The sequence below is a fragment of the Felis catus genome, chromosome B1 (assembly GCF_018350175.1).
Source record: "Felis catus isolate Fca126 chromosome B1, F.catus_Fca126_mat1.0, whole genome shotgun sequence".
Taxonomy (NCBI): Eukaryota; Metazoa; Chordata; class Mammalia; order Carnivora; family Felidae; genus Felis; species Felis catus.
The window spans coordinates 45,656,301-45,679,571 of NC_058371.1; the positions used below are offsets into that span (position 1 = coordinate 45,656,301).

At 40.3% G+C, this 23,271-nt stretch overlaps 1 long non-coding RNA gene across 2 annotated transcripts in view; it reads left to right on the forward strand.

Moving 5' to 3' along the window:
* Nucleotides 1-18,720, forward strand: part of LOC123384848 — a 31,997-nt gene extending 13,277 nt beyond the window's left edge. For both annotated transcript variants that reach the window (XR_006596531.1, XR_006596530.1), the window contains one exon: nt 18,503-18,720. This is a non-coding gene — a long non-coding RNA (uncharacterized LOC123384848). The remainder of the gene's footprint in view (nt 1-18,502) is intronic.
* Nucleotides 18,721-23,271: the final 4,551 nt, after the last annotated feature.

Consider the following 23,271-nt stretch of genomic DNA (forward strand, 5'->3'; position numbering starts at 1 on the left):
TGAAGATGGTTTCAAAGTCAGTCTGTCCAAATTTATCTTGAACTTGGGGTGTCTGGGTCATCTGGTTTCTCTGGGACTATCCCAGCTTCGGTATTGAGATGCTAACACCCTGAGAGCACCCTTGGTCCTGGGTAGATTGGATAGTTGGTCCCCCTGCACCCTACACTTGCACTTTCTCATCTGCGGCGTGCTCTGTCCACACGGCCTCATCTTGGCTACAAGAATGTGCAGAGCCTTTTCCTTCTCCAGGTCTTTCCAACACACTGCTCCGTCTGCGTAAAATACACACCCGTGTCTCCAGCAGCTGCTCTTTACAGGTCTCCGTGTAAATGTCTCATCACACTCTCCGGAGGGCCGGTCAGTATTCTTTACGGCCCTTTCCCTCATAGCGCTTCTTAGAATTACAGTATTTTCCTGTCGCCTGGTTTATTTTCTGTCTTCCCTCCTAAGAGTAAACTCCACAAGCTTAGGAATCATACTTGTTTTATTCATTACTGAGTAGGTTGTGTCAAGTAATGCACATGCCACATGCCTGGCAAGTCACTTGATCTTAATAAACATCTGGTGATTGAATGAGTAAAATCCTAGATCCTTAAAAATATTTAAGTGGAGGAAATGCTGACTCTACATGGACCTTAACCCAAGTTATTTCTGTACTCCATATTTCCCACCTCTCATTACAGACTAGTTTCATGAAGGCAGCGTGCCACTTGCAGTGCGTTTATGTACGCACGGTACATGGTGTGCGGGGGGTGTAGATGTGCGCCCTGAGTGTGTGTGTGTGTGTGTTTGTGCGCATGGTGACGTGTGTGCTTGTGTGAGCAGTGTATGTGTGTCGAGTGGTGTAGTATGTGTGTGTGTAGCGGAAAGGGCATATGATTTAGATCAAGTGGCATTCAAAGCATTAATATCTTTGTAACAGGTTCAAATTTGATAACTTTTCTGAGTTACCGAGTTATTGTGGTGGAAGTGTGCGATGAAGGAAAAGCTGCCATTTGTAGCTTGGTAGCAATTAAGCGTTCAGAACTAGAGACACGGACAACTTTGAAACCACTTTACCTTTTACAACAACTGAGAAAGGAGTCTCCTTGCACTTGATAGTTTAACGAAAAAATAACTGCTGTGTTGGCTATCTCTGTCAGCCAGAATGTTTGTCGTGTGTGTGTGTGTGTGTGTGTGTGTGTTGAGTGTGTACTATGTGCTGAGCACAGTCAAAGCACAATGGTCAACAAAACAAACCTAGTTCATCCCCTCAAAGTGTTTACAATTAACTTGAGGAACATGTTTATAATTAGCAACTGGAAAAAGTGGGGGACAAAAACAAGGGGTGGAAGGAAGATCCTAATCTAGGAGAATCCAGAAGCTGCCGTGAGCATGTTGTGCGTGAAACTGAGGTCTGAAGCGTGACATGCATGCTACCTCAGCCCGATCCCCCAGGGGGCAGGAGAGGCTGGCAGCAAGCGCTGGCCCTCCCGTCAGTGCTCACAGCACCATCGTGGGCCAGGGTGGGAAGGAGGACGGCATCCTGAAGGCGGTGGTTGGATGGACAGTAATGACCCCAGAGAAGGCCAGCTGCCTTTGAAAGGAACCAGATCATGCAAGGCCTTGTGTTGTGTTCCAGTTTAGGATAAGAAACTACAAACAGACAAACAAACACCCCAAAAACAAGAGGAAATATTTGAAGGGTTTCAGAGAAGGAAGTTAAGTGACCGAATCCCAGTTATAAGGGGGTCACCCTGGCTTACAGAGAACACTCTGCTGCAGGTGAGATGTGTTGGCTGCCGGAGACAAGCCGGCGGGCGTCCGTCCGGTCCAGGAGGTAACATGTGCTCACGTGCCTGTGGGAGACGAGGGCGAGGACCTTCCAAAGCTACCTTGCGTTTCCAGCTGGTACTTCTGGGTTGTTCTTGGGACCATTCATGCTGTGCCTTTGAAAGTCCATCTAAGAAATGAAGACTACATGACTGAAGAACTTTTTTTTTTCCCCATTCAGATCAATTTTATAACGTAGCAGTGATTTGATTAGAAAAACAGCTTCACTTTGTACACTTCTCTGTAATTTACCTCTGGGCACTCAAATATTCTGGAAAAAATGTAATTTATAATGGGATTGAATAAAAACATTAAACATTAAAAAATTTACCATTCAAGAAATGTGCCAGATTTGACAAACGTCAGTAAGAACTTCATTTTTTTTTTTAATTTTTTTAACATTTATTTATTTTTGAGACAGAGAGAGACAGAGCATGAACGGGGGAGGGTCAGAGAGAGGGAGACACAGAACCCGAAACAGGCTCCAGGCTCTGAGCAGTCAGCACAGAGCCTGACGCGGGGCTCGAACTCACGGGCCGTGAGACCATGACCTGAGCCGAAGTCAGACGCTTAACCGACCAAGCCACCCAGGCGCCCCAAGAACTTCATTTTTTAAGTAAGTAGCAGCACTCATGAGTGTGTGTGTGTATGTGTGTGTGTGTAATGCTTGTCAAAGTAATAATCATATTATAATGTTATCTTTTAAGGGCCTAAATCCACCCATCTCAGTGAATTGTATAACCCTACCTTCTGTCTCTACAAGCAGAGATTCATTTCCTACCCCAGTGAACATCCTCCCTGTCTGTCAAACATAGTGGTTAAGAAGTACTAGGCTCAGGTGGTGCCTCAATGGCAGAACATAGTCGCAAGTCAGGGATGAAGATGGTTTCAGTTCCACAGAACACTCACATGCTAGTGAAAATATATCAGGTTTCTGGGGTAAACATCTTCTTGTCCATTTAATGTATCTATAGCTTGGGGAATGTTACTTACAGATTATAGCCTCAGTCTCTCAAGGTGTTTACGTGAAGCTTTTTAGTCACTGATTCTTTACCTTTCACCTTCTTAAGTTTTCATTTTTACTTTTGGTTTAACTCTCCTCAAGTGTCATGCGATAGGAGGGATAGTCAATGAACTGCTTTTAGAAAAGGCTTATTTTTGAGGGAATATGATTGAGATCCATGACCTGTGCTTTAAAAAATTCACTGTTCTTTTTAACTCACTCTGTTGTCCCCTATTTATTCTAAGTGGACAGACCACAGCAAGACGTTCCACTGTGGTAGACACTTTTACTCAATCTAATATCTGCATTATTTTGGTGAGTCTGTGGGTTTGTATTTAGAAACTATCAGCTCTGGAGAGGCTGATATTATAAACAATGTAATCGTAGTGAAAATCCATACAGAAACCTTGAGTTATGTTTTTCTCTTTTCATCAGATTTGTTGGTTACTACTGAAAGCCTAAGCCTTTGGACAAACTTCTTATGCTTCCCCATCTTAATTTTCTCATTAGTGTAACAAGGGGGCTACTACTGGTATTTGAGATTGTTACCAGCTTCAAAACATGAATCTTTGATTCTATAATCCTAGATTATGACTCGACTAGATTGTAAACTCTTTTCCACATACCAGGTGTCTAACCGCATCCTCTAGATGGAGTCTTTAAAAAAAAAAATGAACACAAAGGAAGAATTTCTGAGTGGCTTTTTACTGAGGGGGTGTCCTGTCTGATAAATTAACTTGGAACTCACTCAATTTGATTTCTTCTTGGGTCTCACAGAATTATTTTTCTCCGTAGAGGGAATATGGTTATGTTGGTCACAGTCTCTGATTCCATCTTTGCACCCCGAGCCTCTTTCCCCGTGTGATCTGACTAGAAATATGCTAACCGGTTTGCCAGAGACACCCGCTCTTCTGCTCCCTGTCCAACCTCCCATTCCTTTTCTCACTAATTTGCTTTCTGTGGTACTGCAGTTATGCCTCATTCTGGGTGTTTGCAAACTGCATACGTGAGCCCATATGTATATCAAATATATTAGAGGATTTCTAAGTGCAAAGTGGAGAATTTCCTCAATCTTTTTAATTTTCTCATTTGTGGTTCCTAATTACTGCACAAAATGTTTGGAGGGTGGTCTTCAATCCTGGTACAAGTATTAACAACCAAAAGTTAAGACGTGAGCCTTCTCCATTTGGCCAGTAGATGGAAGTATTTCACAGGGAATTAGCAGGCAGCCAGGTTTTGTTTGTTTTTGGTTTTTTTGGTTTTTTTTTTTTTTTTAGAAGAATGGAGGACCCTTCTGGAAGAGAAATAAAAAGGAGAAAACAAAAACAGAAACTTGAGAACGAAGAGAGGAACACCCAATCATATAAAATACAGGGCTTCCAAACAGTCTCACCAAAAACCCATTTTGTCTTCAGGCTCTTTCTGACTCTGCCCCTTTGGAAAGAATAGAAGGGATAAATTAAACTGTTGGTAACTCTGGAGTTTTTGTATTTTTTAAAATATAATCTCTATGGATCCTCGAGAATACTAAAAAAATCTTTCCGTGAGAATGAATAATGCAGTCTCTCCAGCAATCAGGCCAGCTGAACATGAAGCTGGCGATTTCATCAGAATGCTTAATGCCCACCAGGCAAAGTGGTATGAGAGAAACACAAGCGGAGGCTCACCCTTGGCAGCTCGAACCAGCAATTCTGGCCAGGGATTCAATGCAGAGGTCACTAGGTCATCCCTTTGCCCATCTTCTCTATTGCTCCCATTTGGAATTATTAGTCTAACATTGAAAAGATTAAGGAGAGTCATCAAGCATTGTCCCGGCAGCTGGTTGCCAGGTGAGTGTGTTTCCACCATGATAATTTCAAAGAAATGTGTGTTTCTTTGAGTCTCTGGGCAGTCTTACCCAACTTGAAGATTAGGTTGAAAAACGGAGTTGTCACCAAGGGCACAGGAGATGAAAGCTGTCTCTTCTGAATCGGCTCCCATTGAATTGACACGTTCGCCCAGCCACTCATCTCCAAACCCCACTGTCTCCTTGCAAGCTTTGGCAGGAGACGGAAGAACAGACTGACCTCCTGCTCCGTCTTTGGTTTGAGGAGAGCCCAGCACTTTTCCAGTCATTCTCAGGAGAGAAACTAAAACTCTATAGATACAAAACTACTTTGTAAAGACAAATTTATTTTAATCTACATGTTTTAAGGAAAATCCCAACGAATGGTACAAGGTACATACACGAGGCAAATGAAGTCCTCTGAAACTGGTTACCATCTTCTAGGACACAACTTTGCATATTCACTAGCTCTATTATTTCTCCCATGAAAGAATAATGTTGCTCTCTTTATTGGTATTTCTGACTTTCTTCATCAGTATTGTGATTTTAATTGCATTTATCTAAAAACTGCCTCCATAAGCAATGCCCTTGATATAGAGAGTGAAAGTAACTGTTGCATTAATACATTTACTTTCTTTTCTCAAGATGTCCTTGAAGTAAAGGCCCTTTGGAATATAATATGCAAAAACTATGTAGATGAGCACTGAGGCACAAGAATTACTGAACATTAAATCAGTTTATCCCTAAGTCCTCCTCATTTATTTTTAAAAACGAGGAAACTAAGACCAGGGCAGAGGAATTTATTCTTTAGTTTGTGAAAATAGAGCTGCCTCAACCCATGCAAAGGCAAAGGATTTTGGAGAAAAATGATAAGCCTATGATGTTGAGTAGTCATCAAAGACTGATGGTGAGCTTGTTTGGTAAAATCTTTGGGCCTCTTGAATATTTAAAAATATCTTTTAATCTCACTTCTAACAGGCACTGAACTGATGGTGTGAAAACTAAAAGTGCTATAAAAGAGATAAGGATCAAATCCTTTCTGGCCAAGAGAGATAGTGAAAGGAGCAAGCGTAGCAATTTGGCTGCAAGAATTTATTTGCTAGTTGAGAAAGTCAAACTCCATGGAATGGCCATCGTTGAGAGAGTAAGAGCACTCCTCTCCACGTTTACACTTGCCTGTAATCAGTGGTGTCAAGGGCCAGGTCCTTGCCTTGCAAGTGTCAGTGCAGTTATTCACCAAAGATTGCTCCTTGGAAATCTTGCCACTAGGGAGCAACATTAACTAACTTTTACCTTGAAGAGTGTTTTTGTTGTTGTTTTTGTTTTTGTTTTTGTTTTTGTTTTTGTTTTCCTTTTTGTTTTAAAGGGAAAGTTAGGCTTCTTAGCCCTGGGATACATCCAAATAAACCCTTGGAAAATTACACCTGTGCAGTTCCTGCTCACAGTAAGAGGAAGGAGGGAGTCCTGGATAACATCAAGATCAAGGAGAGCCTGTGGCTCTCCTTTGTTTGCAAATACCTTGGCTCACCTGGGTGAAGTTGGAGGGAGTGAAGTTAGGACTGTGCACATAAATCTTAATGGTTTGGGAAAGGTTACTCAGGATGCCTTTACTCCCTGGATTTTGTATGTCAGGAAAACTGTAACTTGTGTTTGCAAAAGTTAATCGTTGCCCTGAAGCATCATCCGTGGATTAGTCAGCTTGGGAAAAGAACAAAAATAATAAATGGTATTACTTCTCCACTCAAAATATCTTCTTTAGCATGAGCTTTTTTGTAGCAAAGACCACCTTACAAGAATGATCTCAATCAGAGGCAGAGTTCACCACAGAAATCAAGAAATTGGCAAGAGAATCTTAAAAATGTTTCCCGTTTAATTTTGTGACACAGAACAAAGCACAGAAAGATAGGAACAATTGAACTCATTTCTTCCAGAAAGGCAGTGGTTCTGTAGGAAAGATGGACCCTCTTACTTGCCTTTTGGGTTCCTCCTGATCCCCTCTGTAGCAGAAAAATTAGCTTCTGGGACCCCTTTTGATTTCTAGACTCTTCTTTCTGACCCTGTCAGACACTGGTTGTCAGTCTCCCTCATCCTACTATTCCATATGTGTCTAACTTCTGGAACAAGGCAACAGTAGGTAGTGGAGGTGTGCAGAGTTTAGTACTCTAGCCTGGCCAGGCAACACCAGATCATCACATCACTAGCCTTTCTATTGGGTATGGAGTTGGGGACAAGCCTGCTCTGCTTCCCTATTTGCTGAGAGTTCCTAGTTTGAAAAACATGCATTTCTACCTAATGGTCAGTCTATCATTAGCCTTCTAATTTTTTTTTTTTACATTTATTCATTTTTGAGAGACAGAGACAGAGCATGAGCAGGGAAGAGGCAGAGAGAGGGAGACACAGAATCCGAGGCAGGCTCCAGGCTCTGAGCCATCCGCACAGAGCCCAACACGGGGCTCAAACTCACAAACTGCAAGATCATGACCTGAGCTGAAGTCAGTCGCTCAACCTACTGAGCCACCCAGGAGCCCCTATCACTAGCCTTCTAATAGAAATCACCTGCTTCTAGAATCATTAAACCGACAGCACATAATAGGTGGACTTCTTAGCTGTAATACTGCCTGGCTGAATCAAGTAGCTGGAATTAAAACAACTGAAACACACTACTACACATTATTTAGAAACATTATTCACAAGGGAATCATGGCCTCTGTAGATGGTGTCTCCTCCCCTGGAGAATCAAGAGGTCTTTGTGGCCAGGGGCAAGTGCCCTGGACCCTCAAGGGATGGCTTTGAGTCTTGATTTTGATACTTACTGCATCTGGGGGAAAAAAAACAAAAACAGAAACAGAAACACCCACCAGTCTCCTGGGAGATAATATATCTACCCTGTCTGCCTCATAGATTGCATGAGGGTCAAGATTGCTATGAAGAAAGCAGTTTGTAAATTATAAAGTATTAAGCCTCCAGTGGGATAGCACTTTGAACACTCAATAATAATAGCTGTCATTTACTGAGCATACGGTTCCCTATTAAACATTTTGTGTAGATTGTCTTACGAAATCATCACAACTGCAGAGATTAAAAACTTGAGGTCCAGAGAAATTCAGCAATTTGTCCAAGTTTTCTGAGCTAACAAGTGGTGATTCTGATTCAAAGCCCAGTCTGCAGTGTAGACTCCAGAATCTGTGTTCTCACTGATGGGGTTCAGGGCATGCTGTCTCAAAATATTAAATACTGTTAGGAAATTTTTTTTTTAAATAACAGAAGCAAGAAGGTCACTCTGACCTCCCATGCCCCTTGCCCTTCTCCCCTGCAACAGGTCATAAAACTCCTATGTGAAAGCTATCTTCCCATATCTGGAGGAAAGAAGATATTCTTATCACCAGAGACAGGGAATTCACCATGTAGTTCACTATTTATTACCTCTAGCCCAAACTCCTTCATCTTGTCAATTCTCCACACATGTATTTTTCATTGTTCAAAAGGTATAAAAGATCCCTGCTCTGGTCACTTCTTTGGGCCTTCATTCTCTTGTGAGGGCTCCCCTGTACATGTAAAAAATTCAATTTTTATTGTGTATGCTTTTCTCTTGTTCATCTGTGTTTATCAGTTTAATTGTCATACCCAGCCAGAGACCCCAGGAGTGTGGAAAATTCTTTTCCTCATCTACATCACCGTTAAGCAACACTGCTCTGCAGACTGGTTTGTTGCAAGCTGCCACCTTTCTGTTGGGCGGTGAAATCTTCAGCATCTGAGGCTCTTCCCTGCAGAAAGGTTAAACCTCCTTCCTCCTTCAGGCCCTCAAGGTTCCTTACAAAGGGGACTTGATGCTAATGAAGGATCTTTTATGGCCTTGTGTAACTACCCCATCACCTCCAGCACTCTAATTTGGAAATTACATTGTATCTAAGGGAAGACCTTCAGACTAAGGAGAAAAGAATGGAGCTGGGAATGGAGAGAGGAGAAGACAGAGCACACTGGAGAGACGAGGCCAGTCACCACACCTAATTAGCATTTTGCAGCCAACACAGAGGAAAGTTCTCCTAAAAAGTCGGATTAGGAGGTTGTGGTGTTTGAAGATGCTGCTGTCCCCTAGAAGACAGGAAGGAGTGGAGTGTGGAAGGTGGGCACAGGTCATCGGGAAGGTCTCAACTCCAGAGAATGTGAGCAGAACAGGGAAATAGCCCCATAGCTTCAAGATGCATCAGGAAAGAGTTAGAACCTAAATACATCATTTGCCATCCAGTGTTTGGTGTCGGTGGCTGGAATAAGATTAACCCTTCCATACATATGTTTTTAACGTGCAAGTTCCTTGATTGGTTGGCAGTAAGGATTAACCTCTTCTTTATTGATTTTATCTTGATAAATCAAAAAAAAATCAGCTGAAATTTGTATATCTTCTTTTGCTTCCTCCATAGCATCTGGTAAAATCTGTCCATATTTTAAAACATGAGTTTAGTGGAGGAGATAGTTTGTACAGGGGAGGAAAACATACAAAAAATCAGTGAGAAACTCTGAAGAAATTGATGGGGGACCTGAATTGAAAATGATCATCAGGGGCGCTTGGGTGACTCATTCGGTTAAGCATCTGACTCTTGGTTTTGGCTCAGGTCATGATCTCATGGTTTTTGAGATCAACCCCCTCCTCGGGGTCTGTGCTGACAATGTGCCACCTGCTTAGGATTCTCTCTCTCTCTGCTCCTCCCCTGAATACTCTCTCTCTCTCTCTCTCAAAATAAATAAGTATTTAAAAATAGAAGAAAAAAGAAAATGATCATCAAAGTCCATGTCAGAGAATATGGCAGTGTGATATTCAATAATGCTGGTACAGTCAGAGAAGAATGGATGGATGTGTATTTAAGAGGTAAAATTGTGAGGACTTGTTTACCACATGGGAACAGTGGTAAAGCCTGCATAGTATGTATCAGGTAAATAAAGTGGAAGTTTATTTACTAGACTTGAAGAGTTACAGTTGCTGAATTTTATTATAATCATTGGAAACAACCTTTAAAATATTCCTTTAACCAAAGCAAATTTATACCAGAAAAATATTAAAGAGTAAACTCAAATCAAAGTAATTAACTTGTTCAAATCCCCAAGTATATGAGTAGCAATGGACAGATCCCAGCTTGGTGTCACCTGTAAGCAGTCTAGGTTTCTGGCTCATTGGACCACAAGGTAGACACTTTCACAGTCTTCAGCATGACAAAGCCAGACTATGTTTTGACATGCCTGTCGAATAGTTCTGAGGTGAACAGGTATTTCCTGCAGAAGGAAGGAAGAACATGACGATTAGAGTGTTCATCTGAACTTTATTGCAAGGGACCATGGGACTTGATGCCTCCAGTATACATTAAAGATGAAATTTACCCCCTTTCATTCATGATGTTAAATGACATGCTTCTCATTCTGTTTTCATTGGTGAGAAGACTTGATAGATCACGGTGTATTTTAATCTCTTATAATATAGAGAAAAGCATCCCCTTTGGGATAATGTGGGAAAGCGAAGGTTCGTTTGTGTAAGACCTAAGAACATGGGTCCCAAGAACATGAATTTTAGACTTTCCTTTCTTGTCCCATTAACAATCTGAGCCAGCTTCGTTTGCAGAGCTCATGTCAGACAGCCAAGTGGGCAAGTCAGAGCAACTGTTTTATGCTGGAAATGGGGTGAAGAGAAGCAAAATATCTATCTACACTAATTGGAAGGGGAATAAGCTAGGCATAAGATAGTAAAAATAGACTATAAAGTGTCTTACTGGGAATCAAAACCCATAAGAAAACAGAAATAGAGTGGATTCTTGGCATTCAAGGAGAACATTTTAAATTTCAATTATTTAGGAACATGTAGTAGTAATTAGTAACTTAACAGCGCTCGTAAATTTGAACTTAATGTTCTAGAATGGGCTAAGATGGCGAGTCTCTTAGTGGATGAACTTAGCGGACTTCCCAGTATCTAAATCTTGACTAACTCATTTCTCTACGTAGCACCATCTATTTACTACTGCCTGTGATTGAATTAAAAACAAACAAACAAACAAACAAACCTAAACTAAACTGAAACCCCACATTCATATATTTTGAAAAATGACCTTGAAAGAAAGTCAACAACTAGGGTTGGGATGAAAGTTAAGTGACTCCACAGTTTATGTTTCTCAGCCAGAAAATAATATTAAGGAGTCAAATGGTGAGTTCAACTCAGAACTGTGATGTACTCTCCGGAGAAACAAGAGTAAGCAAATCTGTGAAACTACTTCGGCAATTGCTTCCACCGGAATTTATTTTAATAGCTATATAAAATACTTTAGTACTAAATTTATGGAATCATTAATTGTCTAAGGGGGTCACTTAAAATTTTAAGTTATACTTTATGACATTTTATGGAGGAAATGCTACGTAATAGCAGTATTTTCAAACTTGTGAATTTGAGATGGCTTTGGGGCATTTCCCTCAGGAATGCATATTTCCTAAAGCGTTAATGATATGGTACAGATAAGAACGGAATAATTTAGAGAAGAGACAATGCAAAGTGGCTAAAAAAGGATTCACTTTTTTCCAGTCAGATATGGATTTAGAGATAAGGCAGCCTGATTTTGAGTCATAACTGGCTGATAAGGGAAATGCCAATGAGAGGGAGGTGTGGCAATGCTGGTGGAGGTTAGAAATCCCTAAAACTGCGAGTCAAGAACTTGATGGGAACAAATTCCGTGAACTATGAATGAGGAGTGGGGGGACCTAGAACTTCCGGTCCCTGTCTGCTCTAAACTCCCCCTCTGACTTTGGGGGAAGTCATTTATCCTCTCTCATCCTTACTTTCTTCTTTGAACCTTAATTTCTTCATCCATAAAATGATTGCTGGGGCCTGGGTGATGTCTGAGGTACAGTTCAGTGATTTTATGGCTTGTGGGTAATCATACTATACAGTTTTGCATCCTATTTTCTCCTTCTATTGTACATTAGACATTAAATATTTTCACGTCCCTAAAATTACTTTAAAACATTGTTTCAATGGCTGTGTAATACATATTATATTACCTTAATTATTTCGTCATTCTCTGTTTAGGTTTTCAATGTTTTTATTATAAAAGTGCTGCAGTAAGTGTCTTTGTAAATATTTCTTCCCTCTCTAGTGATTTTCTTAGATTGAGTCCTAAAAGTGAAATGACTATGTCAAAGAATATGAGCATTTTTAAGCGCTGGATATTAATCGTCAAATCTCTTCTTGGACAGCTTGTATTGTTTCACTCCTACTAGATTTCCTGGGTCTTCTCTCTTTCACCCACACTGTCATGTTGAACATGTTTCAAATATTTAGTGTATTTTATCATTTTAATTTTTATTTCTTCTTTCATTTTAAAAAAATTAACGTTTATTTATTATTGAGAAACAGAGGCAGAGCATGAGCAGGGGAGGGGCAGAGAGAGGGAGACACAGAATCCAAAGCAGGCTCCAGGCTCCAAGCTGTCAGCACAGAGACTGATGTGGGGTTCAAACTCATGAACTGTGAGATCATGACCTGAGCCGAAGTCGGACGCTCAACCGACTGAGCCACCTGGGCGCCCCTTCTTCTTTCATTTTTAAATTGAGTATTTGTACATGTGCACTCATACGTCATAATGCTTTGGGTAGGGCAGAAAAAGGTTTTCTCCACCCTCTTAGTGTCCCTAGCTGGGTATGGAAATGACACTGGTGGAGACAGGTGAACAGGAGAAAACCATACAAATTTTATTGAATTTTTACATGTACATGGAACTTTCACAATACAAAAAATGAAGACCCAAAGAAGTGACCAGAACAGGAAGCTTTATAAACAATAAACATGTGAGGAATTGACAAGACAAAGGGTTTTGTGCTACAGGGAGTAAATGGTGAAGAAGTAACTGGAAGATAAAGGTTAGTTTAAGGTTTATTTGCAGATTCCTCTGGTGCCCTCTCTGGGCCGATCAGAGTTTATCTCCAGTGAAAGAAGAATTTATATCCTGCCTTTAACTAGAAAACGGGAGCTTTTTCTGCATTTACTGTTTCTTAATTGCCTTCAGCTTAAAATTTTTGTGTCAAAGAAGCATGTGTTGGGATGACATTCTCCAGTTTCCTCCATTCACTAGGAAATTATCTGTGGCTATCCATTGACATTTTTTTTTTCCCCATTGGAAAGGCAGTCCTTTCTTTGCTTCAGTGTTAAGAATATCTTTTATATTAAAGACAGTATTAACCTTTCCACTCTTTCCTTTGTAACTCATAGATGTCCTGGCCTCACCTACCAGCAATTGCAAATTTCTGCCATTCTATAAATCTTAATGTTCAGAGCTTCACCCTTCTTGATGAAGCACTTCTGGGGCTTCTCTTGCCACATTATTTTTTAGGGACTTGGATGGGGAAGAGGAGGAACTAACATAAAGATCAGACATTTGTATGTTTCCATGATGGTTACTCCTTATGTCTCAGAGTACTTGACAAAGAGCCCACTGCTGTTCCCCACATTCCCTAACCAACACGGAGGTTCTTCTCTCTCGTTGGCAAGCAGGTAGGTTTCTCTATGTTTTTTAACCAGCTCTTCGGAAAAGGTTTCCCATACTAGATAGTAGTTGAGTTTGTCAATTATATCACAGGCCGGGTCTTTCCTCCTCATACAGCATCGGTGATCTAAGAGTGGAGGTATTTCTATGGCAGGCAGTGAGTAGACCAGCTTCACACTTTTCTTGGAACCAGTTTTGTCACTAATCTTTAGGCTCTGGCACTTTCTTTCCCACATACTCCTTAATGCTCTCCTTTCTGTCCAGTTTACCAGTCATTTGAATGCCGTCAAGCTTCCTGTTCTCACTTTCAGACCAATTCCCAGATCCTTCCAAGTAAGAGACTGATTTGAACATCTATTCCCTCTCCTAAGAATTCCATGGCAGTTGGGCAGCCTGCCAGCAGGTAGGGGCTAGAGGGCTCCAGGGGAATGGTATGACCCAAGGTCATGAGGATCATAGCATCTGCCTGACTCCTACACAAATACTGCTACATATTGTTTAAGTACTTCTCCCACATTTGTTTCTGATGTTTTCCCATGTATAGAAATTTATATTTTTATGTAATCAAATTTAGGGTTTTTTAAGATGATTTTTTCCACTTTTATTTAACATCAAAAGTACCCTAATAGTCTGAACTCTAATGTTCACCTGGAAAAGACTTCCTATGAAGAGTTTAAAGGGGAAAACTAATAATTTGCCCTATCCCGTTATTACAACGTTTATAAAATTACAGTGATTAAAAATAGATTGGCAAAACAGGCATATGTATACATCCAAGTGACAGAGTGGAAAATCATGAAATAGAACTTAGGTAAATATGTAATATATAATAGAAAAAACACTGCATGTTAGGGAACAGGAAGCCTGTTATTCCATGAATAGTATCTGAAAAATTGGCTATTTAGGTAAAATATCAAGGTAGAACTTCATATAACTATGAGGTACATGTATAGCTATTTAACCCAATTTCAGATAGGCAGTTTTACTTGAAGTGTTAGATACTATTCTATGTACTGAGGATATACCTGTGAAATGAAATAGACAAGGACTCTCCCTTATTTTGGCAAGAGGAACATACACTAAATGAATGGAATGACAAATTAATAAAACATCTCACAATACAAGTTCTATGAAGGAAATGAGCAAGATGAGGGGTTAGAGAAGAAATGGGGAGGAGGGAGAGTGACTTCGGATGTGGCAGTCATAGGAAGCTCTACTAAGAAGGTGGAATGTGAGTAGAGGCTTCCAGAATGGGAATGAGAGGAGGTAGATGACAGCAATGAGGAGAGTGGCACCTCCGGGATATCCTGATGGCCAAAGCACGCGAGGAGCTGGGCTATCTCAAGAGGAAGGAGCAACAGTGCGAGTGAGGAGAACACTCATACTGCTTCCTGGCCCTGCAGGGTGTGGGAATGAAAGAGGGAGACAAGAGGCCTCCAAAGAGAAAATGGAGTTCTTTGCAGAGAGTCAGTTTTCAGTAAAGGCAAAGTCGTGAAGAGTTGGAGGATTTACTGTTCCTAGATGAGGGGATTGAAGGTGCAGAGTAGAGGCTTTGCAGGGGCAGGAAGGTATGGGGAATGGATGTGGAGGTAGCAGTAAAATGACAAGAGTATGGTAGAGATGGTCTTTAAGTAAGCAGGGATTACCTGGGATTAATCGTGGGATTACCTCTGAGGATCCCCTGGAGGAAGAGGAACAACTAGTTCCAGCATACTCCCAATAAATTAACTAAATGATATGGAGAGACTCTTCTCTGCAGCTACGGATGATAGTTATCTTAGTCTTGACTGAGGATAGGACTGGGGCAGGGCAAGCAGGCTGGGAGTTTCTCATTGGGAATGAGAAGCAAAGTGCTGGTCTTTGGGTACATATTTTGTCAATTGCTTTCTATTATAATGGGCAGGCAGGAATATAGGAAATAGTTCATAAAGTAGAGTTATAGACATTGATGCCACAAGTCGTAGGTGGAGCTGTCTCAACAAGGAGACGGAGGTATAAGCTATCGTTTCTGCTAAAGAGTTATGAAGAAAGATATTTGTAAGCCAGTCTATAAGCTGTGATTATTTGTAAAAGAATTTTAGGCCCTAAGAAATTTCATGCAGTACTTGTCAACAGTGCTGGAAGTCATGTGTATCTTTACACATGAGGACCTCACAGTAGCTTGAGTAAGTGAGAGCGCTGGATAACGGAGCTTGTGGACCACATAGCCAAAGTAAGAGTCAGAACAGTGCCACACATCTCATCTGTTGGGGTACCGACATTATTGCCAATTGTGACAGGCAAAATGGAGCCATTAGAATGTCTACATCCTAACCCCCAGAGCCTGTGAATATGTTGCTCTACATAGCAAGAGGGGCTTTGCTGATGTATGTAAGGTGTTAGACCCTAAGATATGGTCTACTAATTTTATCCAGGTGGATCCAATTTCCGCATGTGAATCCTAAAATAACTTGTTTTTTTTTTTTTTTTTTTTTTGACTGGATGCAGAAGAGGGTGGCAGGGGAGAAGTCAGGGAGATTTGAACCATGAGTAGGACTCTGCACCGTTGTTGGTTTGAAGATGGAGGCAGCAACATGATGATGGGTACAAGTGACCTTAAGGAGCTGAGAGAGGTTGCTGATGACAGCTAGCCAAAACATGGGGAGTTCAACCTACTACTACAAGGAACTCGGCTAACAACCTGAATGAGTTTGGAAGTGGATCCTCAAGCACACCCAAGACAAGGCAAGGTCAAGATTAAGACCAGACTGTTTTTACTGGTAAAGATACAGTGAGCCTCTTTTGGATAGCAGTTTATTACCTGCATAAACAGCAAAAGGAAGATTAGCCAAAGGATCTGTTCTCCCATGGTGTTTTTTTCCACACACCAAAAAAGACAATGTCTAAGCAAAAGGGACCAGATGACTATAATGTGAATTGTGGAATATCTCATTGCTGAGGAGCAAATTTTAGGGTATAGCTAAGCAGTTTTATATCCTACAACTCTGTTTTTGAGGGGAGAAGGTGGAAGGAAAGAAAGTCCCATACCGCATCATAATCTGGAAGATGCTGAGCAACTGTGTTATGAACGTCTCCCAGGGGAGATAGGTCCAGTGGGAAATGGCCTCAGAGATGCTTCCTATAATCTTCCTACCCTCATCTATTCTAGGAGGCATTCTGCCAAGGCTCAGATAAGCTGTGGTTTAAGCCTTTGCTGGCATGGCCTGTATGGATACATACAAAATCAACAGGGTGCTGTGGCAGAGCCATTCCAGATTCTCCCCAGAGCCTCCAGATAACAGCACAAGTGGGCCACCACCTCAATTCCTTCCTTATGACCCTCAGAGTGGAGAAATCAGTCAACCACCCACACTTCTGACCTACAAAATTGCATGAGAATAAACTAAAAGGATGGTGGTAATTTGTTATATGGTAGTAGGAAACTAATGTGAACTCCAGGTGCCATAGTGATCCTGGCCTTTGAATGAACTCTATTTCTGGCACTCCAGATGCTGGTGCTTTTGGAAACTGGATGCACCCACATCTACTTTCAGAGAAATTTCCTCTGATCTTGCTTTTTTGCTCTACCAGTTCTGTATTCAAGTTCGAGAATAAATGCTTGTTATTTGCTATTTGATCATATGCCCATGTGGTAATTACAAAAGATCTTGAAAAGGAAATACTTGAGCTTCTATAAACGGGTGGTAGGCTCTGTCTCTCTTTGATCATTAATGTGAATAATTCCCCAAATATTGAAAGGAGGCTCAAATAATGGTCAGGAAACAAAGTGTTGTTACTGCCATATATCACTCTTTCTGTTGTCCAGTACCAAGATAGACCCTGGGCTCCCACGGTTTGAAGATTTTAGTATTGCAGGAGAATAGTGCTTCCACTAAACAGCTAAACAGTGGTTCTATTAAATCTGAAGCTATAATATTCACCTGGCTATCTTGGGGTTCTCCAGGAACTGATTAAACAGGAAGAAGGGAGGTTTGTGATATTGGAATATTGGTCAAGGAAATTGATGTTGATTTTCAAGGGGGGATAGGTTTGCTGCTTCTCAAGATGAAATTTTGTGAGGCTTATGTGTGCAAAACTAAGAAAGGATCTTTTCACTCTGACCTCTTGAATCCCATACCTGTACCTTCAGGAAGAAGAGCTCCATTGTTGGTTGCTGGTATAGAGTGAATACCGAATCTATGTACAACACCCCTGTCTTGTTTGGTGTTTTCTGCTAGTTAACATTGTGTCTGTTTTATATAGCATCAGTGAACATTGCATCTTACTGAGCCATTCTGCAGTTTTACAGAGCTAGCCACTCCTAGATGATGGATTGGATAGTAACATGGCCTTGGTTTCTTTCACTGTAAAGTGAGTTTACTGAAAAGTGAATTACTTGGCTAAAAACAGTACTCTAAAATTTTATTTGAAGTACTTCAGTTTGAAGGGTGAGGTGTATATGCATGTCTAAATTAACATGAATCTATACTTCAGGGGTGGTCACATAACGTGAAGTGTGCCACTCAGTAATTTACACTTCAGAATATTTCACAGGTGATTGGTTAGAATGTGAAACCTTATTCCACAATTCACGCTCTCTTCAGAGGGGACTATAGAAAGTGCTTCACATATCATAGTCTGGCTTGGCATCAGAGACTTTATTAATTAACATAAATAATATTAAATTATGTCACTGGAGAAATGAATAGTGTCAATATATGTCAAACAGAAAGATTTGTACAGAAAAATCTACCATTGCATGATTAATAGCCTGACAATCCCAGCAGGCTAATATTTTTTCAGCAGTTCCCTAAGTCTAGAACTCTACTTATGTCTGAATTCCCCACTTTATAGACAACTCTTTGCTCTAATCAAAGCAGACGTGTAGCTGGTTTCACTATCCAAATATTTGCTATGGCAAGACAAACCTTTCATGCATGGGGCTTGCCTACAGAGGCAGAGTGGGAAGAAGGGTAGTGAGGACTTCAAATTTGCAAGATTGGTTACTTGCATGTTTTGATTTTGCTTGCTAATAAATGTTGGTACTTGTGGCAGAATTAGGTATGGTGCTTGCTTTTTAGAAAAAAAACATAATATCTAATTATGACACTGCAAGAGGGAGTAACTGTGTCCGATCAACACTAATTCCTGGAGGCAACCAATTTTCACCAAAAAGAACCTATCGACTCTGAATGGGTATATTGGCTTAGTTCGGTCTTAGTAGATGTCATTAGGGTGAATAATGCATTCGATAGGGCAACAGATGGCCATGGTGGCAGGTATATCGTTTCAATTTTCTGGTTGTTTCCTGGCTGGTTTCACTGGTCTGCAGGAATGAGTTGTCTTATGTCGACTCTGGTCTCTTTATAGGTGGTGGCTGCTGCCAGGTGACTCAAAGTAGGACATTTGTCACTGCTACTGCTGCTCTCCATAAGGTGCTGAATCCCTGACCCCAACCCACTAAGGGCTGCAACATCTTAGAGGTGCCAAATGAAGCTGTACTTTCTCTGAGTCTTCCAGGTAGTGGAACCATGTGATAATCTGAAGAGAAATAAAGAGAAATAAAGAGAATGCACCTCACACCCTGATTCTGTGTTAAAAACTTTCTCACTTGGGCACTCTTTGGGTTCAGAGTCTCACCAAGGTCTCTCAAAGAATTGTTTCATCCCATGGTTTTAATGCCATTCTCTGCAAGAGCTGAAACACTGTGGTTCAGGAGACACTGAGAGTGGTAGTCACTGCTCCATTACCTTATTACACCCAGTATCCCTGTATAATGTGCCCTCCTCCAGCGAGAAGCAAACTCCCATGTATTTAAGTCATACAAATAGACTCTCAAAGGGAAAAGTATGTGCATGTTTAGGTCTATGTGTGGGGAGAGGGGTGTTGCTGAGCCCCCTATCAGACTGTCTTTAGGATGAGGTCATAATACACGAATATTTACCAAGGTGAAAAATTATATTTGGTAAAGAAAGATTCATCACTATTCAGTCTAGGGCAATTTCCTTGTTGTGCTTAAAGTCTTTTGACACTTAGAATACTTCTGAATGTTTATGACCGAATGGGATTTTACAGAAGCAACATAGCATCTGCAGATACTTCAAGGTAGCTTATAGGACAGTCATGTTCAAGACCAGAGAAACATACAGTTGGGCCCAAGGATTTTTTTTAAGTTTTAAAAAATAAGGGGCGCCTGGGTGGCGCAGTCGGTTAAGTGTCCGACTTCAGCCAGGTTACGATCTCGCGGTCTGTGAGTTCGAGCCCTGCGTCAGGCTCTGGGCTGATGGTTCAGAGCCTGGAGCCTGGAGCCTGTTTCCGATTCTGTGTCTCCCTCTCTTTCTGCCCCTCCCCCGTTCATGCTCTGTCTCTCTCTGTCGCAAAAATAAATAAACGTTGAAAAAAATTTTAAAATAAAAAATGAGTTAACACTTTAAAATCAGGAAATTCCACTTTTAAATGTCTGGATTTCTGGATGTATTTGAAAAGTCGTACTACACCCTCCTTCCTAAATGGCAGTAATATGCTATGACTTTTAAAGAGGGCACTCTTCTCCAGTTTTTTACACTTTCCACTTGCTCACTTCATTCTGTAGGTATTGGTATTTGTGTTCTCTGCTTTGGAGCCTCATTCAAATGGTATATTTATGGAAGTGCCCTAATGAATTCTACAGAAATTAACTTACTCTACCAAAAGCTCTACAAATACAATTATCATAGAATCTTGACTTTAACTTCATCTTGTCCAGCAGTTTCCAAAAATCTGGTCATGAACTAAAATCTGGATGGCTATAGGAAAATTAACTGGGGGAGTTTTCTGAATCCAGGTTGTCAGACCCCACCCTCAAAGATGTCTACCTTGTTTACGAAAATATCTAGAGAAATTCTCCCGTATATGTGTGTTGAGAACTATTGGTCTCTTCCAGCCCTTTTTACCTTGGAGTGAAGGAGGGGTGGGGAAGGCCACAGAAGTGCATTCACTGACTACCCAAGCTTGGCTGCTTGATGGGTCAGAGGAATACTGGTAAGTATAATTAAATTTGTTGGCATTAATAATTTTATTTTGATCTATCAGAACAGTCCACTGAATGCAAAAATCAATATCTAAGAGAAAGGTGGCTGAAGCCAAAATGAGGTCAGAAGCAAAGGCAGGCCAGATGTCTCTATCCCACTTTTCTTCTGTTTCTCTCCAGTCTTTTCTCTTATAACATAAGCATCTCTGCCCTGCACATCCTCTTCGTTCCCAGCCTTCTTCAAGTTTTTCAAAATGCTTAGCAGAGGGGCAAGCAATTTAGTGATCCTTGGGTTTGACATCTCTTTTATTTTACCTCTTCTACTTTTTTATTAATCTCTGTCCATAGATATTCTTTGAGGCTCTTGCACAGTGTCAACGCATTCCAATGGCAGGTTACATAAATATCTCTTTTCTAAGTTTTGACACTGATAAGTTTTTTTTCCTGTTCTTTGTTAGTATTTTTCACTGGACAATGTTCATCATTAATTTCCTAATACACACACACACACACACACACACACACACACACACATACATACACACACACACACATACACATGCTCAGAGGAAGTATATGGTGAGGGTAGAGGAAGAAATTAGGAGCTTCAGATTGGAGTCCAGAATCCATGTGGCTTCAGGAACCTGATTATTATCTCTCTGAAAAAAAATTACCTCAGTTGATATTGTCAACAGCCTTAAAAAAGTAAAGCACCAGTATTCTAATAGGCACAAGAAAGCAACGCTGTTCTGCTATGGGCTTAATCAAAGAGAAAAGTGCTAGAAAAGACTAAGTAGCTACCGTTGCTGGAAGATCGATGCTGCTTCTGTGCATATGAACTAATAGCAAGTGAAGACATTTCTCCTGAAATATAATTACCTCTTTTATCTGTGTGGCTATTTCAAATCTGAAGGTTAATAAAATAGAAGAAATGCAACATAACTTTTGTGACTTTGCAGAATGCTACCAGTGCAACAGCAGCCCTGATGAAAAAATACAGCATTCAGGACTTCCATGAAAAATGTTATTCATGGCTCAGGCCCTTTTGTTTTTCCCTTCCTGACCACTTCTTCCTCTTCTTTTCCTAAATCTCTCCCCTTTGTCCCTTGCATTAGTTATCTTTCTCTATGTAAAACACCATCTCAAACAGAGTGACTTAAAACTACAAACACCAACTTGCAGTTCTGTGGGTTGACAATTCTGCTCCCAGCTTGGTTCAGTAATGCAGCTGTGGTCAGCTTCTGGTCAGCCAGAAGGCTTTCCTTTTAAGGCTGCCTATTAGCTGAGATATTAAGGACATTAGAGCAAGTATCTTTTAATACACAGCAGGCTAGCCTATGTCAGTTTCCATGGCAGTCGAGAGGGTTCTGAAAGACAATGAAGTATGCAAGACCTCTTGAGTAGTAGGCTCAGGACTGGTACACCTTCATTTCTACCACATTCTATGATCAAAGCAAGTACAGCAAAGATACAAAGGATTAGGGGATAGGTTCTGCCTCTTGCTGGGAAGTCCTATAAAGTCACATTGCAAAGGGGGATGGATAAAGGACAGAGTGAAGAACTGTGGCATATTTTGTAATCTGTCACCTCCCTCCTGCAATTTTCATGAGTCATGTGTATGCATAGGTACTATAAGGGAGTGACAAAAAGAACAAAAAATTCTGTTGCTATATTCAAGTTGCTTATAATCTAGTGGGAAGAAAAACATCACCTTCATCACAGATTACAGGTACAAGCATTACCAGCTTGTAACAGTCAAATCCATTATACTAGGAAAACGTGGATGGAAAGCTATTGGCAGTGGAGATTATCAAAGCCCTCTTTAATTGTTTAATATAATTTAGATAACCTCTTGCATTTTCAGCATTTAATTCCAACAATTTTAAATATATGAAAGTGGGAAAAACAGTACAGTTACTCCCCCATATACCCACCACCTGAATCAAACAATTAGAAACATTTTGCTATATTTGTATCATATATATACATGCATGCATACACATAAGCACACATATATGCATCATATATTAAATGTTGATGGTGTTAGAAATACTACCACATGGATTATTTCCCAACTGTAAGGGGAAAAATGAAGAAATCTGATTATCATCATTATGAATAATGAAGCAACTAGTCATTTTGTGACTCCAAATATGATGCAACATAAAGTACTCAGCATCACCAATGAGCTATTTTGTTAAATTGTGGTAAAATATACATAACATAAAATTGATTATTTTAACCATTTTAAAGCATGCAGTTAAGTGGCATTAAGTACATTCACATTATTATGCAGCCATCACCACCATCCATCACTAGAACTTGTTTTCATTTTCCCTAACAGAAACTCCCTACCACTAAACGCTAACTCTCCCTTTCCCCTTTCCCCAAGTCCCTGGCAACCATGTTCCTAGAATTTGGCTACTCTAGAAACCTCATAAATGTGAAATTACAATATTTATCCTTCTGTGACTGGGTTTATTTCACTTAGTATAATGTCATCTAGACTCATCCATGTTGTAGAATGTGCCAGAATTTCTTCCTTTTTAGGGTTGAATAATATTCCATTATATATACCATATATAATATGTACTATATTATATATAATATATATGTATATATACTACAATATATACATATATACACACATATATATGCCATATTTTGTTTATCCATTCATCCTTTAACATATGTTTGGATTGCTTTCAGCTTTTGGATGTTGTGAATAATGCTGCTATGAACATGGATATATAACTACATGTTTGAGTCACTGTTTTCAATTATTTTGGATACCCTTGAAAATGTTTTTTCTTTTCAGATTGTTCATTGTTAGTGTGTAGAAATGCAGTTGATTTTTGCATGTTGATTTTGTATCCTGCAACTTTGCTGAGCTAGTTTATTAGTTCTAGCAGTTGCTTGGTTTTGTGTGTGTTTGTTTTAATCTTAATGTTTTCTACGTATAAGATCATGGCATCTGTGAACTGAAATGATTTTATTTCTTCCTTCCCAATTTGGATGCCTTTTCTTTACTTTTCTTGACTAATTTCTCTGGCTAGGGCTTCCAGGTCTACATTAAGAAGTAGGCATTTTTTTTTTTTTTTGGTCTTATTTCCAGTCTTAGAGGGAAAAA